The sequence below is a fragment of the Triticum dicoccoides genome, chromosome 7A, assembly GCF_002162155.2.
Source record: "Triticum dicoccoides isolate Atlit2015 ecotype Zavitan chromosome 7A, WEW_v2.0, whole genome shotgun sequence".
Classification (NCBI taxonomy): domain Eukaryota; kingdom Viridiplantae; phylum Streptophyta; class Magnoliopsida; order Poales; family Poaceae; genus Triticum; species Triticum dicoccoides.
In genome coordinates this window covers 176,112,708-176,131,929 of record NC_041392.1, presented here as the reverse complement: position 1 = coordinate 176,131,929, position 19,222 = coordinate 176,112,708, and positions in this window count along the sequence as shown.

The window sequence follows — 19,222 nt, the reverse complement described above, 5'->3', positions numbered from 1 at the left end:
TGTGTGCTGTTGATTGCGCGGACAGAAACGATACGGAGATAGACATCCTAAAATGATATGGAGACAGACATCCCTATTTGCACAAATACGAAATACGATTATTTAAACAGTGACAGATATTTGCAGTGGCGTATGATTAACAGCAGCATCTATTGTGTTATAATTGGCACTAGATTGACAGTATGAAAGTGTCCTTCAGTAAGTAGCATCACATCACATCAACACTGCCACTTGATTAACATGCAGAATAATAACATTAGTATTACTGTCATGAGAGTAGCACATGGTCAGTAAATGTGCAATCAAATTTGTGCAGTTCCACTGGGATGAAGCAATGTTAGCGGTGTGAGATTTAAGTGTAACTGCAAAAACACAATTCACGGGAAATAAAGCAAGACGGAAGCACTTCATAAAATAGTGGTGGCATTGCTTCAATTTGTCGATGACACTAGACCATTACTTATAGTGACATTAGGTGGCATTACTTAATGCTTCATGTGATTTTACATTAACGGTAGCGATATGGGCGTAGGGACAGCAGGGGCATAAAGTGGTGAGGCAGATGTGGTTGCCGAGAGCGGTAAACACTCAGGCAACATGTCTACATTTGTCCCATTTTTTAACTCCTCGGTGACATTTTCCTATGTGAGCACAGGAAATCTAGACCTGCTCATTCTCATTTGCGTTGTCCTCCAACACCGGTCACTTTCTTTCCTTTTTCAACCAAGAGATAGGTCCACTTCCCCCCACCCTTCGCCATCCACCATGCTTTCTTCGTCTTATCAACGAAGAGTCCGGTTGGTTAGCCAGTATCTACTACTTTACCCCATTTCCTCTTAGAACCAAGTCCTAGATTCATGCTACAGCTTTCCCACTTTCTTCCCTGTTTGAACCAACTCTTAGAGTCGACTATATGAACTAGCTTTACCTCTAATAATAGTAAAAGTCTAGGTGGCTTTGGAACAGCGGACGAAAGTAGAAAAAGATCCACACGAAGGCAAGTGGGGAGCTGAGGCAGTAGAGCAAGGCGGGTTTCGAAGGAATATATACCTAAGGGTCGGCGGCATGTGGCAAAGACGACGTCAGGAGGCCGCATCTTGGCCACAATACCGCAAGGAGGCAGAAGGGGTCGAAGGCCCTCCCGAGCCGGCGCTCTCTCGGAGAGAACGGCATGGTCGCCAATCGGGACGCGTGGGCAGCCGTTGGTCTCCTCCCTCGCCGCCGATGACAGCGTGAACGATGCACCTACACCCCAGCCCCGGTCGAGGTTGTCCGGGCGGATTTGTGACTAGACATGAGCTGAGAGAGAGTGTGGCCACCTATGTCTTGCTTAGACCTGGAGAGCATGAGAGAGTGAACGGGAGGAACCCTAGTAAAGCAAGCGCTAAGGCTCCTGCTTATATATATAGTGGAGTGATTTTGTTGTACCAACTTCAAAAAATGCGCTCCTACGTGTACCCGTGAGTGGGTGTGAGAGAACTAGTGCGTGTATGCACCGCTTCTCTTCGTGAGAGTACAACATATATGCCCAAAGAATGTTCGCCACAAGAGTAATAGTATAAGTGTGTGACGTGTGAGCTAAAATAAAATGTGCGCGACGTCTTTTGTTTTTTAGAAGTTCTGAGGGTAGGGTGTGAAGAGCACATATGTGTGTGACGTCTACCTGCAGATAGACGATGGGTGCGAGAGGACTCGAGAGAGTCGTGACTCATGAGGGTGCGTGTGCGTGAGAGAGAGGGGGCACGTATCAATGCAATGCATGTGTTCATAAATCATTATCCGACAAACGTTCGCCACAAGCCTTTTCCTGACGAACTCCGTAAGAACCGTTAGATCGGCATCCAACAGTGTCAGTTTTGCCATGTCATTTAACAGAACAGCCACTCCCCCTACACACAAATCTTCCACGTGAGTGTTAGCAACTGTCGTATGCTCCCTCCATTCCAAAATGCAGTGCATATAGCTTTATTGAAAATTCGAACCTCACAAACTTTTACCGAGTTTTCGTGTACCAAATTGCACATGTAGAATACCCTGTATATATCATTTCATTCATCTTCGAGAGGTAACTATAAATATGGGGGAGGAGTCTACAAAGAAAGACCATCATATCACCTACATTAATTTCAACCATCCTTTGGTGTGGAGGAATATCATAGGAACTCTATATGATATGATTTTTATATGATTTTTTACTTTAGAGCCAATTGGATCATAGGAATAGATTCATATACTCCACATTTCAAAGGAAATAAACATGATATCATTTCTATAGATTTAGAGCCACTTGGTCCATATGAATGGATTCCTATACTCCCATAATTTCAAAGGAAAATAAGCATCAGCGTATATTCAATAGAAAAGTTCCTGTGATATGAACCAAATTACATCTCTTTTCTAATCCCTCCTCATAGGAATTGAGATACATGTCATCTCTAGATTCAATAGAAAAGTTCCTATGATGTGAACCAAATGATATCTTTTCCAATCCCTACTCATAGGAATTGAGATACTCCATGTCATCTCTTTCCCTACAACTTCCATGTATACATCTTCTATTCCTAAATAGCTAGTACAACCCACTAGTAGCTTTTTTCCAAGACATGCAACTATGGCACAAGAACTATATAGTGTGCGAATAATTTTGAAAGATGGTCGCTGGATGAAGCTAATCCGACAGTGCAGAGTTGGCAAATCCGAGCACTACTGGCCGTTGGATATCATCAACAATCCACCAGATCTGCCACATGTACAATTTAGAAGGCTCCATGGTTGAACTTAAGCATAATGCACAAACCTCAAAACACAAGCACTTCTCCTTTGTTCTAGAATCTTCCGTATCATAATTGATTCTTTTCTAAATGAATTGCCATTATTTGTTTTTTTACTTTATGCTTTATAATGCACAACCCCATGAATCTTAACATTTTTATAAAACTAATTGATTTTGAATGAGATGAACTATAAGAACTAAACGAACATCTACATCATGCATATATGACTCAAAGCTTGACATGCTATAGTGTGTATTTATTCATAATTTGGTTTCAAAATCTCATGTGTTCAATGCATGTGTACCTTACTAGTTTTGAGTAGAGTAGCAAATCTCACGCGGTCCCGGGTATATCAAAATGCAGGGCCCATGCATCATTGCCTTTCGGTCGAACCTACGTCCACAATTTTTTGTACGTACTATATCTCCACTAGTCTCCGAACCCAAAATGATGCCTCGTTCCCCTAAAACCAAGCGGCCCACACATATTTAAGGCATCAACTCGAACTCAATCCCTCTCCCATTTACTACGACGTGGCCCCGCACGCCATGGTAGTGCTCCTACAAACCCTACTGCCGCACACATCATCGGTTTTCTTCAAGAGGACGAGGGAGAAGCCGATTTGTAGTGGAGGCGCTTTCAAAAAATGATCTGTAGTGGAGACCCCTACCCTAGGGTGCCCTAGGTAGCTGCCGCACGCATCATTGATTTTCTCTTTTCTTTATGCTCTTGCGCCCTAGAGTGAAATGATGGTTGCTTCGTCCGTCCAGCTTAATGCGAGAAAGGTGGGGCTTTGTGATTCGACCCCTCATCGCTCATTTTCTACTACTACGGCGCTACGACCGGGGTGCCTCCAATTCCAACCGCTGCTCCGAACAGTAATTTGGTGCATCGCACGTGGAACAAGATGGTGGATGAGCCACATGTCGGCCAAAGGGGTCCTGTTAAGTGTGTCGCCATTTCGTGTGCGGACTAACCCTGCTTGAGTTGCTATGCCAACACGACAGGTGCAGCCTACCACTTGGTTTTGCTCCTTGGTGAATCCCTACTATATTGATCTAAAAAGATACGTACTGAACTACCCTCTCCGTCTTGTTTTTTTAGGCGTCTCGGTTTATAGGGCGTGCACGTAGTTCTGGGTCATCCATTTGACTAACTAAATATGAGTTACTATGTCACAAAAAGTATATCATTGGATTATTAAGCGGATGTAGTTTCTAAGCATATACTGTTCATCACATATATAACCAGTTAAATTCTCAATCTAGAACGACGTGCATGCCATGTAAACCGATACGGAGGAAGTATAGTAGTAAAAATGAGGTGCTTTTACCGAGCGATCGGCGGGGGAGCATGGCCTGTCATGCGGTCCCACGTGTCATGATGTGCCAAGGCGATGCGCGTGTCCCTTTGGAGGCAGAAGCAATATGACGTGGTTTGAGATGATGGCGATCCGAAGTGTGAAATAATGGTTGCTTCGTCTGTCTGGGAAGGTGCGGCATTGTGATTTGATGTCTCATTGCTCATTACTACTACTACTGGGGCGGTACGACTGGGGTGCGTCCCCCTGCTATTCTGCACTGTTATTTGGTGCTTGACACGTTGACCCGGTTGCTATATGTCCCACATGTCGGCGACAGGAAGTACATAATTCATGAAAGTGAGCGTCGAAGGAGGAGTACAAGACACGGCTTGGGTTTTTGCTGCTTTGCACGATCCATCGATACAAACCCGGACTAAAAAAGGCGAGGGAGGGTCTTTTCCCGCGCGGCAGGCAGGGGAGTTTGGCATAGTTTGTTCGAGGAAAGGAGGCAGGAAGGGAAACAAGCGAATAAAGGTTAAGTGACTTAGTTTTGGGAAAATCTGATTTTACAGAGTACGTACCCACTAGGGTTTGTAGGGCTCATCTAAAAAACATTCGTTTTTCCGTTTTATAAGTCTCAATTCTACTACTTGTAGTAGTACCATCACATGTTGGATTTCGAGGTGCGTTAGATCACCCGATGCAAGCAGTGTCAAGAGAAAACTCACCAATGCATGTAGAAGTTCATGGAAATTTAGTCGTCATTCATGCATTCATTCTAATTAATGCCTCGGTAAACATAAATTCTTGAGAAAAACGAGCATACTAATTACTTGTGCAAACTAGGAGTACGAAAATAATTCGACCACTCACCATCTATCTTGGTTGGAGAGATTTTGAAATTGAGCCATAAACTGGAAAGGAGGGTGTTGGTGTCAAAATCGGCGGATCTCGGGTAGGGGGTCCCGAACTGTGCGTCTAGGCCAGATGGTAACAGGAGACAAGGGACACGAAGTTTTACCCAGGTTCGGGCCCTCTTGATGGAGGTAAAACCCTATGTCCTGCTTGATTAATGTTGATGATATGGGTAGTACAAGAGTAGATCTACCACAAGATTGGAGAGGCCTAACCCTAGAAGCTAGCCTATGGTATGATTGTTGTTCTGTATGTTGTCCTACGGACTAAAATCCTCCGGTTTATATAGACACCGGAGAGGGTTAGGGTTACACAAAGTGGGTTACAATGGTAGGAGATCTATATATCCGTATCACCAAGCTTGACTTCCACACCAAGGAAAGTCCCTTCCGGACACAGGACGAAGTCTTCAATCTTGTACCTTCATAATCCAGGAGTCCGGCTGAAGGTATAGTCCAGCCATCCGGACACCCCCTAATCCAGGACTCCCTGAGTAGGCCCCGAACCAGGCTTCAATGACGATGAGTCCGGCGCGCAGTTTGTCTTCGGCATTGCAAGGCGGGTTCTCCTTCAAATTCCGTGTACCTGTCGAATAAAGTCTGGTTTCTTGTAAATGTTGCGCTCCTCGGCTTCTACGCCCAATAATGGCCGTCTCCCATGTGTCAAACGAATATGAAAAGTCTGAGTGTTTCTACATCCACACCCCTAGCTGCGTAAATGAGCCGCCCATTTAAGGGGACGAGGATTTAGATCCATACCACACCTTCTCCCCTTCGCGAGTGTTCATCAGAGCGCATCCGACAAAGGTCCATTCCACCATGGCCAGCCGTCGCAACTCCTCCCTTCGCCCTTCCAGCCCTAAGCTTGGATATTGGGAGAGATGCTCCATCCCGCATAGCGAGCTAGTGACGCTCCAGACCAAGGGATTTCTCCCCCCGGCCTATATGGTCCCGGTTCGAGCCGGTCTTGCCATCTATAATGGCGGAGAGCAAGCGGAGAGTGCCCCTAACCCCTCCAAAGGAGAGCGGGTATGCCTTGTCCCTTATTTAATAAGAGGGCTCGGATTTCCAATCCATCCGTTTCTCCGGGGGATCCTGGAGTTCTATGGCCTCCAGCTACACAATCTTACGCCTGCCTCTGTATTGCATATCGCGGGCTTCGTAGCCCTCTGTGAGCTGTTTTTGGGTGTTGAGCTCATTTCGGGCTGTGGAAAGAGCTATTCTGTCTCGTGCTCCGTTCTAAGAAGGGGTCAATATATCAAGTGGGCAGAGCTGAAGTGTGGCGCATCGCCGGGACCGGATATCTATCTGGAACCCCAAAGAAGGCGTCCGAGGACTGACCTTCGGAATGGTTTTACATAGAGGACGTCCCGCTGCCGGACCCTGTCCGGATTGGCCTCCCTGAGTTCGACAGTGCCCCACTAAAGAAGCGCCTAAGTTGGCGTCCACGGAGCCCTCAGAGGGAAAGTGACAAGGACATTATTTACCTGATGGGCCGGATAAGATCGTTAGCTCATTCCGGACTGACCATGATCGGGGTCATGGCCGCATGCATCATGCAAGGGGTGCAGCCGCTACAGTATAGAGGCCACCCCATGTGGGACTTCAACGGGGAGGACGACGCCACCCGCTATGGCCGTAAGGGGCCGGATTCGGCTGTGGCTCTAACAAAGACCTTGTCCGCTTTGTACAAGGGAGAAGAGGAGGATTTTCTCCGCGTCGACCCGAAGGGTGGATTTTCTATGTACAATCCTCCAAGCTGGGTAAGTGGTCGCGTCTTGCCCATCCGTTTTATATCCCCATCGTTAAATATTCAGTCTAGCGACTTCAACGCAGGAACTGCGCCAGGCTGTTAAAGAAATAAACAGCCCTCCTCCACAACTCGAGGACCCAGGACGGTCCCTCGACCCGGCCTCTCAAGAGGATCCGGACGTATCTGTGGAGCTGATTGATGGAGTGTTTCATCAATTGAGCAAGGACAACGCCTTGGTGGCCATTACGGCCGATTACCCAGGGATAATCCCAGCCTCCAAGGTAACTGAGATCGAAGTCCCAGTACCCCGAATAGGGGTCCGCACTCTCGTGTTTTCAGTTTCCTGATTACAACCGAGCTTTGCAGGGGAGGTTTTTGAGACGGGAGGCCGAACCTGTGGCGACAAGCCAACGAGGGGCCGCAGGGCCCCGTGGGCAGAAAAGAGGTGCAGTCCGAATCGAGACGTCAGCGCAAAGGTATGGTGCGCCCCCTTATCCCAGGTGTTATACCCTCAAGGCATGTTAACATTCGTGCTCTCTTCAGGACAAAGAGACCTCGCCGGACTATATCCGAAGAGGCTGCCAATCGCGCCTCCACCAGCCAGGCTCCAAAGCCTGGACCGGAGGCGAACACAAGGCGCGCACCGGACGCTCCTCTGACAGAGGATGTGGACAGGTTGTCTGCCACCAACTCTGAGGTGGAGAGTGCCATGAACCACAGGCGTCGTCGGACAATTCTTCACGATGCTTGTTTCTCCCAAGAGGCATTAGATGCCTTTAATTCAGGAGATGCGTACCTCCGTGCCACTCAAAATGGTCTAGCCAGAGCCACAGAGCAATATGTAAAAGACATACGGGTAAGAAAATTTTGGTAATTATATATATACCAGTAGCCCCCGAGACTTGAAACAGTTAGAATAACTGATTTAAGGATCATATGTTATGCAGGTTCTTACAGAAAAGAATTCCCTACTGTCCCAGGAGCTGGAAGAGTGCAAAGCCCAACTTGAGGCCGCACTAGCCGCGGCAGGGGAGCCCAAGGAGACCCCCTCTGGTAACATACACTTCGAAAGATAAGTATTTTGCGAAGCACGGCATGGGTGCGAATCTGACAAATGAAATTGCAGATGGCGCCGGATTGAATCCGGAAAGGCAACACCTCCTACGCCAGCTGAAGGCTGGTGAGAAGGTGCTGACAAAGGTGAGGCGGGAGAAGAACGATCTCCAAGATGCCAACACCAAGCTGGGCGTCGAGCTGAAAGATGTTCGTGCCCAGCTGTCAGACTCCATTAAGGAGAATCAGCGGCTTCGGCGCGGCATATTTAGTAAGTGCTTGAATGAACCTTTGGAGGAAAAAAGTTCGGCGGGGAAGTCGACTAACAGAGTAATGTCTGTAGGTGTGCTAACAGGTCGTCCTGCAGAGGAGATGCCTACGGGTGACCTTCTTCCCGAGCTCTCGTAACTGCTCGAGCGAGTTTGGAAGGTGATGCGAGGCGTCGCCCAGGCCCTGTGGCCATCCATCTCCGTGCCCGAAGGTCTTGGAGAGCTTGCGGAGAAGCTAAAGGGAGCACGGCGGCGCTTCCGATTGTGGAAGATATCGGCCTGCCGTCAAGGCGCTAGGGAGGCCTGGGCCATGGTGAAGACGCGGTACACAAAGGCTGACCCCAACCACATGGCCGAGGTCGGTCCTGTGGGGCCCGATGGGAAGGAGATCCCTGTAAGCTTAGTATACGGCCAAGTAGAATTGGCCGCAAAGTATTCCCAGCAGGACTGTAAATTAGACAGCCTGTTAGATGGTATTGAAGAGGAATACAATCAGTCAGAATGACTATGTAATTTAATTGACATTTATAATGCCTTCTATCCGGATTGTAGATCGTTTGTCATGGCCGACCTTTTCGCTTCAGCCTCGGGACCTGACTGTCCGGAGTGTGTCTGAATTCCCGTGCAGTTATATAAGAACCGGGGAATGCATGGAGACCAGGCGTAGGGGTCATTAGTGCGTGAACAGACAAGTGCCCGACTAGTTATGTTATATTACATGGTTAGTAAGAAACATCTTCCAGGAAGAATAGTTCCGTTAGGGGTTCCTTTCCCTGGGAGGCATGCCCTAAAGTGCATGCCCATTCTGCGAAAAAGACGCAGGAAAAAGCATCTGGGGGCGCATAAATAAATAAGTAAAAAGATCATCTTTTAGGTCACCGACCGAATATTCCCTTAAGAACGCTAGCTTTCGGCTTCACCCAGTCTGAGGTACACATCCGGCTGATCCAGCAGTAACTATCGCAGAGGTGCTCCCTTTACCGCCTAGCCGAATAATCGGGAACGTAGGGGTAAGCACAGGAGCCAGGCAACCCAGCTTGGCCAAAACTTAAGTCATATCGATGCATATAATGGTGAAATAAAAGGTACATGTGGAAGTGTCACACATGTGTTGGGCATGAAGCCCTTATAAATAAGCTTCTGGTAAAAGAAGCCACCAGGTTTAATGAGTGCGAATAGCACATCATTTGATGAGCCTTTAAAGGCTATAAGAGAAAGGAAGGGGAGAAGGAGAGAAATGTAAGACATACAGTATATAAAAAATGGACAGAGGAAGGAGACGAACACAGAGTCCGGCGCTAGGCATAGAATCTTCGGAGACGGGCTGCGTTCCATGGGTTCGGCTCGAGTCGGTTATCCGATGCATCTCGCAGGCGGTACACTCCACCAGTCAGGACTTGGTCAATTATGAAGGGACCTTCCCACTTGGGCTTGAGTTTGTCCTTTTTCTTGTCCGGCAGGCGTAGAACTAATTCGCCAACATTGTAATTTTTGGCCCGTACTTCTCTGCTTTGGTATCTTCGAGCCTGCTGTTGATAGAATGTGGAACGGGCTTTTGCCACGTCACGCTCCTCCTTCAATGCGTCCAAACTGTCCTGCCGATTGATCTCGGCTTCTCTTTCTTCGTACATGCGCACTCGAGGTGAGTCATGAATTATGTCGCAAGGCAAAACTGTCTCTGCGCCGTACACCATAAAGAATGGTGTGTATCCGGTGGTGCGATTCGGCGTGGTCCGCAGCCCCCAGAGTACGGAGTCGAGCTCCTCTACCCAGTGCGTGTTAGATTCCTTGAGGGACCGCACTAATCTGGGTTTGATGCCGCTCATGATAAGACCATTTGCACGTTCGACCTGGCCGTTAGTTTGTGGGTGATAGACGGAAGCATAATCGAGCTTGATGCCCATGTTTTTGCACCAGAGTTTTACCTCGTCGGTCGTAAAGTTCATGCCGTTATCAGTGACGATGCTGTGGGGGACGCCGTAACGGTGTACAACCCCGGATATAAAGTCTATCACTGGTCCGGATTCGGCCGTCTTAACAGGCTTGGCTTCTATCCATTTGGTGAACTTATCCACCATGACCAGTAAGTATTTTTGCTTGTGGGTTCCGCCTTTAAGGGGTCCAACCATGTCAAGCCCCCAGACCGCGAAGGGCCAAGTGATGGGGATAGTTTGGAGGGCGGTGGGTGGCATATGGCTTTGGTTTGCAAAGAGCTCGCAACCGACGCATCGCTGGACTAAGTCCTGGGCGTCTGCCTGGGCCGTCGACCAATAAAAGCCTATACGGAAGGCCTTGCTTACAAGGGACCGGGCTACAGCGTGATGACCGCCGAGTCCGGCATGAATTTCAGCTAGGAGGTTCCGCCCTTCCTCTTCGAAGATGCACCTTTGAAGGACTCCGGTAGTGTTTTTCTTATAAAGCTCTCCCTCATGGACTTTGTAGGCTTTGGATCGCCGCACTATGCAGCGTGCCTCATTTTGGTCCTCGGGGCGTTCCTGCCTAGTAAGGTAAGCGAGGAATGGTTCTGTCCACGGGGCGATGACGGCCATTATTACATGGGCTGAAGGTGTTATTTCATTGGCAGAGCCTCCGATTGTGTCAGAATATTCGGTGTCGAGCAGTGCGGTTGGGTCCGGGCTGTTATTGTTCGGCTCCCCTTCCCATACTACGGATGGCTTGAACAACCTTTCCAAGAAGATGTTGGGGGGGACTACATCGTGTTTTGCGCCAATGCGTGCCAGGACATCTGCCGCCTGATTATTTTCCCGGGCTATATGGTGAAATTCAAGCCCTTCGAACCGAGCTGACATTTTTAGGACGGCGTTGCGGTAAGCTGCCATTTTTGGATCCTTGGCATCAAAGTCTCCATTTATTTGGGATATTGCGAGGTTCGAGTCCCCGCGCACCTCTAGGCGTTGAATGCCCATGGATACTGCCATCCGGAGACCATGTAAAAGGGCCTCATATTCGGCTGCATTGTTGGAGTCTATGTACATAATCTGGAGTACGTATTGAACTGTGTCTCCTATGGGGGATGTCAAAACGACGCCAGCCCCTAGTCCGGCCAACATCTTGGAGCCGTCGAAATGCATGATCCAATTTGAATATGTGTCGTACTCTTTAGGGAGTTCGGCCTCCGTCCATTCTGCGACGAAGTCGGCCAAAACTTGCGACTTGATGGCTCGCCGTGGCTTATAAGTTATGTCGAACGGGAGGAGCTCAATGGCCCATTTTGCAATCCGGCCCGTTGCGTCACGGTTGTTTATAATATCGTTAAGTGGTACTTCTGAGGCTACTATTATTGAACACTCTTAAAAGTAGTGTCGTAGCTTCCGGGATGCCATGAATACCGCGTAAGCGATCTTTTGATAATGTGGGTACCGTGATTTGCACGGAGTGAGGACAGTGGACACATAGTAGACCGGTTTTTGAAGGGGGGATTTGTGTCCGTCCGTTTCTCGTTCGACGACGAGCACTGCGCTTACAACCTGATGTGTTGCTGCAATGTACAATAGCATTGGTTCGCCAATGTTTGGCGCAGCCAGGACTGGGTTTGTTGCCAATATGGATTTTATTTCGTCGAGTCCGGTCGTGGCTGCATCCGTCCATTCAAAATGTTCGGTGCACCGAAGGAGGCGGTAAAGGGGTAGGGCCTTTTCTCCCAAGCGGGAGATAAAGCGGCTTAGAGCCGCCACGCATCCGGTTAACTTTTGTATTTGTTTGAGGTCCTTTGGGATATCCAATTGTGACAGAGCTCGGATCTTGGCTGGATTTGCTTCAATTCCTCTACCGGATACAATGAAGCCCAAGAGCTTTCCGGTTGGGACGCCGAAAACGCATTTTTCCGGGTTGAGCTTGATGTCGTATGTTCGGAGGTTATCAAATGTGAGCCTCAAGTCGTCTACTAGAGATTCGACATGTCTTATTTTGACGACCACATCATCTACATATGCATCCACTGTTTTGCCGATCTGGTTTGCCAGACATGTCTGTATCATGCGCTGATATGTTGCGCCGGTGTTTTTGAACCCGAAGGGCATTGTGTTGAAGCAGAATGGGCCGTATGGTGTAATAAATGTCGTTGCGGCTTGGTCTGATTCTGCCATCTTGATTTGATGGTAGCCGGAATATGCGTCGAGGAAACACAACGAATCGTGTCCTGCGGTAGCGCCGATAATTTGATCGATGCGGGGGAGGGGGAAGGGATCCTTTGGGCAAGCCTTGTTAAGGTCTTTAAAATCAACGCACAGGCGCCAGGATTTGTCCTTCTTTGGTACCATCACCAGGTTTGCTAGCCAGTCCGGATGTTTTATATCTCTGATGAATCCGGCCTCCAATAGCTTTGCTAGCTCCTGTCCCATAGCCTGTCTCTTAGGTTCGGAAAAACGCCGAAGAGCTTGTTTGACAGGTTTGAATCCTTTTAGGATATTTAGGCTGTGCTGGGCCAGCCTGCGTGGGATTCCTGGCATGTCTGAAGGGTGCCAGGCGAAAATGTCCCGGTTCTCTTGCAGGAACTCTCGCACTGCGGCGTCTACATCAGGGTTTAACTGTGCCCCAATGGAAGTTGTTTTATTGGGGTCCGTTGGATGGACCTGGAATTTGACTATTTCGTCCGCCGGTTTAAAGGAGGTGGACTTGGATCTTTTGTCGAGTACCACATCGTCCCTATTCACCATGGAGCGCAGCGCAGTCAGTTCCTCAGCCGCTAGGGCTTCGGATAGTGCCTCAAGGGCCAGTGCGGCTGTCTTGTTTTCGGCGCGGAGTGTTATGTCCGGATCACTAGCGAGAGTGATGATCCCTTTGGGCCCGGGCATCTTGAGCTTCATGTACCCGTAATGGGGTATTGCTTGGAAGATTGTAAACGCTTCCCGCCCTAACAGAGCATGATAACCGTTGCTGAACGGAGCCACATGGAACGTGACCTCTTCGGACCTGTAATTATCCGGCGTGCCGAACACCACATCTAGTGTGATTTTTCCTGTACAGCGCGCTTCTCGACTGAGGATTATTCCTCTAAAGGTTGTGCTGCTTCGCTCAATGCGGTTCTAGTCTATTTCCATTTTTTGGAGGGTTTCCTCATAAATGAGGTTCAATCCGCTGCCGCCGTCCATGAGTACCTTGGTAAGATGAAAGTCGTCCACTATTGGACTGAGGACCAATGCGGCTGGTGCTCGGGCTGTTCGGAATTTAGGTTCATCACTGGCGTTAAAGGTAATAGCCGTGTCACTCCATGGGTTTATTGTTGCTACTTGGTAGACTTTGGCAAGGCCGCGGAGTGTCCTTTTTCGCATATTATTTGATGCGAAAGTCTCGAAGACTGTTAATACCGTATTAGTGTCTCTGGGGTGGCTTTCTGTGGCCTCCGGAATTAGGAGATCTTCGCCAATTTTGGCCACCTGCCGGAGTATCCAACATGCTCTAAGGCTGTGAGTTTGTGTGGCGTCCTCTGTACTATGAATTTTACAGGGTCCATTGAGCCATCCTTCCAGTACGGTTCTATGCCCTGTAGAGGGTTTTTGCTTTTTGGTGTTTGACCCGGGTGTCTGGCAATGATGCACCCTTTTATTTCGGACTGGTTTGTATTCAGGGCCGGATCGTCCCAAAATTTTATTTCGGTTTTCCAGGCGCTTTCCATCGCACAGTACTTTCGTACGATGGACGCCAAGTCAGTGAAGCGTGTAATATCACGGCGACTTATGGCGTTGAGGATTCCCTTGTCCGTGCAATTATTGCAGAAGATTGAGATTGCGTCTTCCTCGCGGCAGTCCTTATCCTGTTCCTAACCAGGAGGAATCTGGCCCAGTAATGATGTACTGTTTCTTTGGGCTCTTGCCTGATTTGGGATAGATCGCTTGTGTTCGGGTGGGTGGGTGGAATTAATCCGAAGCTTCACCCAACCTGAGGCTCAGAGGCCGAGGAGTTTCCGAACTTGAAAATTTGGATTACTGGATGTTGTCCAATGAATCCAGCCCGTCGCCTGACTCTAAGTTCAGGTCTTGAGTGATATCCTCCCCTACGCGGGTATCCGGCTTGAAGGGATCAGGAATCCGGACGTAGCTAGTCCTTAAGATAGATGAAGGGTCGCTGCACTGTCCCTCTACCACGGCAACGTGATGGGTGACTTGGGGAGAGTTAATCTCTCTCAAATCGGGTTTAGGCCCAATCTGGTCATAATCCGTAGCGACTCCCAGGGCGGCGATGCGATCCAAGAGCTCGTTTATGGAGGAGAGCTCCATTGGATCTAACTGCTCGGCAAGTTCCAAGCTGACATGAAGATTGTTTTCGATGGCTCGAGAGTCATCATCGACGTAGAAGCCGAACAGGCAGTCATAAGAAAACCACCTAGCCGGAGGGCTTGGCTGACAGCCAAAGCTCCCTTAGCAATGGTGTTGTCTTTAAGACGGGGCGAGGCATCCTTCCTGATGGCGACGACACAGAGGAACTCTCAATGAAAGCGCCAATGTCGGTGTCAAAACAGGCGGATCTCGGGTAGGGGGTCCCGAACTATGCGTCTAGGCCGGATGGTAACAGGAGGCAAGGGACACGAAGTTTTACCCAGGTTCGGGCCCTCTTGATGGAGGTAAAACCCTATGTCCTGCTTGATTAATATTGATGATATGGATAGTACAAGAGTAGATCTACCACGAGATCGGAGAGGCCTAACCCTAGAAGCTAGCCTATGGTATGATTGTTGTTCTGTATGTTGTCCTGCAGACTAAAACCCTCCGGTTTATATAGAGACCGGAGAGGGTTAGGGTTACACAAAGTCGGTTACAATGGTAGGAGATCTATATATCCGTATCGCCAAGCTTGCCTTCCACGCCAAGGAAAGTCCCTTCCGGACACGGGACGAAGTCTTCAATCTTGTACCTTCATAATCCAGGAGTCCGGCTGAAGGTATAGTCCGGCCATCCGGACACCCCCTAATCCAGGACTCCCTTAGAGGGAGTAGTAACTTTTGTATCGATTACTATTTGTGGCCTTGTATAGATGCAAAATGTATTTTTTAACAGTGGCCTTGTATAAGTACATGGAGGGAGTACTAAAGGACATATGTATTCCAAACAATATGATAATCTCTCTAACCAAGGTAGTAGGGACGAGGAGTAAACGGAGGAAGTAGTAAAAATTTCTCCTCATCCTGCGAGCCACCGCGCGCGTGGGTGAGGGAGCGGGCGTAAGGCGTACAGTACTACTACTAGTAAGCAAGCTTCACCTCATCCTGCGAGCCACCGCGCCCGTGGGCGGGGGAGACGGCGTACTAAGTAAGCTTCTCCTCGTTCTGTGAGTCGACGGGACACATCAAAAGTACTCCAGTGTATAGAGCCTTGCCTCTAAGGTAGGCCCCACATGGTTTGCCTCTTTTTTAACATAACGCATCAAGTCGCAATTTGTTTGTTCACCCGTGGTAGACGATCCTCCCTCCACCAAGTGGACAACCAGTACACGGTCAAATTACCACGTGGGCTGCCTTTTCATACAGAAATGAGCTTCACCGTGTACCCGCACGAGTGTGGTTGGGAAAGAGACGGGAGTACGTGCGCCGTGCGTGCACCTCTTCTCTTCGTGCACGTCCCCCACCTACGTGGGTGTGTGAGAGATACAAACCTAGACAAATGACTTGTGCGGAATAACTACTCTTCGTAAGCCATTGTAAGAGTGGACAAAATGGTGAAGGAGGAGATAGGGGAGCGGCAGAGGTGTGCGATTTTTGGCCGGCGTTTGGCCTCGTTTAAATAGGAGATTAAATAGACGGCGGACGGGAGGAGCTCGGCTGGCGTTGCGTTTAATGCCGGCTCGGTCATGAACGGATGTGTGTCCAGAGTGGGTTTCTTGGCTTCCACACGGGCGGGTTTCATGAAGGCGTTTGAATGCGGCAAGGAGGCGTGTTCAGCCGGGCGTGTAGCGAGTGGCACCCTCGACTCTGACATAGGACACCGCGTCGTTTTTCCACCGACGTGTGGGCTCTTTGGGTACATGGCCTGCATGTCAGTGACCCAACGCAGGCAGTGCACAGCAGAGGAACCTTTGGTGGGCCAGGACGGTCAGAAGCGGACATTTCATAAACCGATGATTGTTCACTGAGTTTGACGCCATCCTTTTCATGTAGATAAGCCTACTATGTTGATAGCCCGTTCGATACATTGTGATTCATAAAGACCGCTGCAAACATCAATGTTCTGCTTATCACAGATAAGATTGATTAATACTCGTAACAATCCATATCCTTAACAAAGGGTGCATGCACGTATAGGTTGAGCGTGTGCCTTGCGTCGTGTGTTGTGTGCATGCAGGCGTGCGAGTGTTGCGTGCGTGCAAGGGTACGTTTCAGTGTTGCATGCATGTGTGTGTACGTGCGTGTGTTCGTGAGTGCATGTGTACATGTCAGTGTTGCACGCCTGCATGCGTGCGTGTGTTCGTTATGTGTATGTGTCGGTGTTGCACGTCTGCATGCGTGTGTGTCTTGCATGCGTGCATGTGTACGTGCGGGGTGAGGCCACACGTCAATCGACTGACTTTTTCATCTCTGTTCATTAGATTTTCCAGCCGTTGGATACGAAATCAAGGGCCTGCAGTTTATCATCAAACTCCACCCCCTGAGCCGCCAGCCACCACCAGCCGAACCGCCGCCCGTGGCCGGCCCGTGCCGCCCGCCCCGAAACCACTCCCCACCGCCGGTCCGCCGCCGCACCGGCCATCCCTCTAGCCCCCCCTCGTGCCGAGATTTTTCTTCGGCGAACCCCACCCCACCGCCCAATTAACGCGCCCCCACCATCGGCGACTGCCAACCAGAGGTCTCACGACTTCGAGTACCCACCGACCACTAATTTATTACCATTTCTGTCATATACGCGCTGACGGGTGGGCCCTATGGTAATGTGCGCTGCTGAATGTGGACCATTTGACTGGTCAATTGATCGTGTCATCAACAAATTATAGAGCTGTATGGTGAGCCAGTGACCGTATGATCACCCTAAAATGTATTTTATTAACACAGTACAGACTCAAACTACCATTTTTTTCTTTCATATATGTGCTGACAGGTGGGCCCCACGGTTACGCTTCCCGATGGTGCAACACTAGTTGCGCCACGTGGAACGTTTGACTGGTCAATTGATTGTGTCATCAACAAATTACGGAGTTGTACGGGTGAGCCAGTGACCGTATAATCATAACATGTATTTTTAACACGGTACAGACGCAAGGGCTCATATATACGCGCAAGCACTCACCGCTATAAGCGCATACACGCAGACCCTACCCCTATGAGCACCTTCGAGAGAGTGAGCCAGCATATGATCTTGAGATACGAAGTCACCATAGGTGCCTCGTAGTCGAGTCAAACGTCTCCTTCCACTGAACGCACATCGCCGGAAAATACTGAAATTAACCCAGGATAAATGCGAGCATTGGGACTTTAACCCTGGTGGGCTCGAGAAACCATTGTCCTCCTAACCATCCAACCACATGTTGGTTAGCATGGCAAAATGTATGTGGTGATCGTGATAAGCTTATTCTGAAGTCCAGTGACCATATCGTGCTTTCGCTTCAAATACAATGACCGTAAGTGTTGTCAACAAAATACGGAGCACACATCAAATGCAAAGTCCGTCGGTGTCATCAAGAAAATACGGAGATGTATCGTGAGCTAGATACCGTATGATCACCACGAGAATGTATACGGTGACCGTAATGAGCATATTCTGAAGTCCAGTGACCGTATAGTGCTTTAGCTTGAAATACAGTGACCGTCACGCGTGAATGTGTCATGGGCATGCATACTTTTAGAGGGCCGAGAGATAGTTTGTGTGCGTACGTGAAAGTGGTGTAGAAAGAGAGGGTGTCCGGTGGAGACAAGGAGAGATATGCCCTTCGTTTCTCTTTCCCGTGACTAATATTTTAGGAGAATATATAAACATTCACAATGTAGAACAAATATTTTTGGATGCACCATGCAATTAACTTTCATGTATAACATTGTACTATTGTATATGCTTGTTTTCTTAGTGGCCGATTGTGTGTGTGGTGTGGTGGGCACATCATTTCTAGTTGTGGTGGGTCAACATGAGGACTCATGGGTCGGTTCCATCCTACGCCACATAGGTTGGACCGAGACGCGTTATACGAAGACCCATGTGGAGGACTCGACATACAACACGAAGCTAGCTACCAGAGTCGCGGAGGACTCTATCCCCACTGGTGATAAGCCGACTATATATGATTTGTAACCCTAGGCCCCCAGTATGTTATAAAAGTTTGGGGGCTAGTTCGTCGACTCACGTGTACTTTGTACACACCCCTATCACTAATATATAGTACCAGGAGTAGGCTTTTTACTCAACTACAAGGGTCCGAACTAGGGTAAAACTTTGCCTCGTATTACCATCCAGCCTAACAGTCATGGATATCCTACCGAATGATATGATGGAATCATATCTGCCAACTACTAAGAGAGAGGTGTGTCGGGGGAGGGGGGGCAATGTACATGTGCGAGAGAGGCCTAAAGATAATGTGCGTGCGGGAGACACGTAGGCACATATATGTGCATATAGAGGGCTAGTAGAGACCGTGCGTGTGTGTATATATGCATGTGAGAGAAATAGTGTTTTCCAACTGAGATTAGTGAAAAGAGTGGTACATGGTAGTCAGAAAGAGAGAGAGGTACAGAGAGAGCATGTGCGTGAGACTCCCCGACACCCTGAAAGAGATTGTGAGCATGTGTGAAAGAGAAATGACGGTGCATATAAAGTGTGTGCACTTATGCGGTAGATAGAGAGATATATATCGTGTTTGTGAGAACGGACCGAGGCATAGTGCATCTACGTGTAAAAGGCGGTTCTACGCATTAAATTAAGATATAAATGGCATTATTATTTTTGGATGAGATCATGAATTTTGCAAATTGCGTATGGACGAAAAATCGGTCTATCAGACACCCATACTCTATTGAATTCTAGCATGTGCATGTGTTTATTTCATATTATCGTTATCGATCCATAGAGTGAGAGCGGTTTGAAATACATGCAATGGATGCTTTTGCAATTTATATATAAATATTAATTAGTGCACTCCAGATTTTTGATCCGATTTTCCTTATAAACTGAATCAGCAAAAGTCTAGGAATGACCCTTGATTTTTGTCGCTTTTGAGCAATA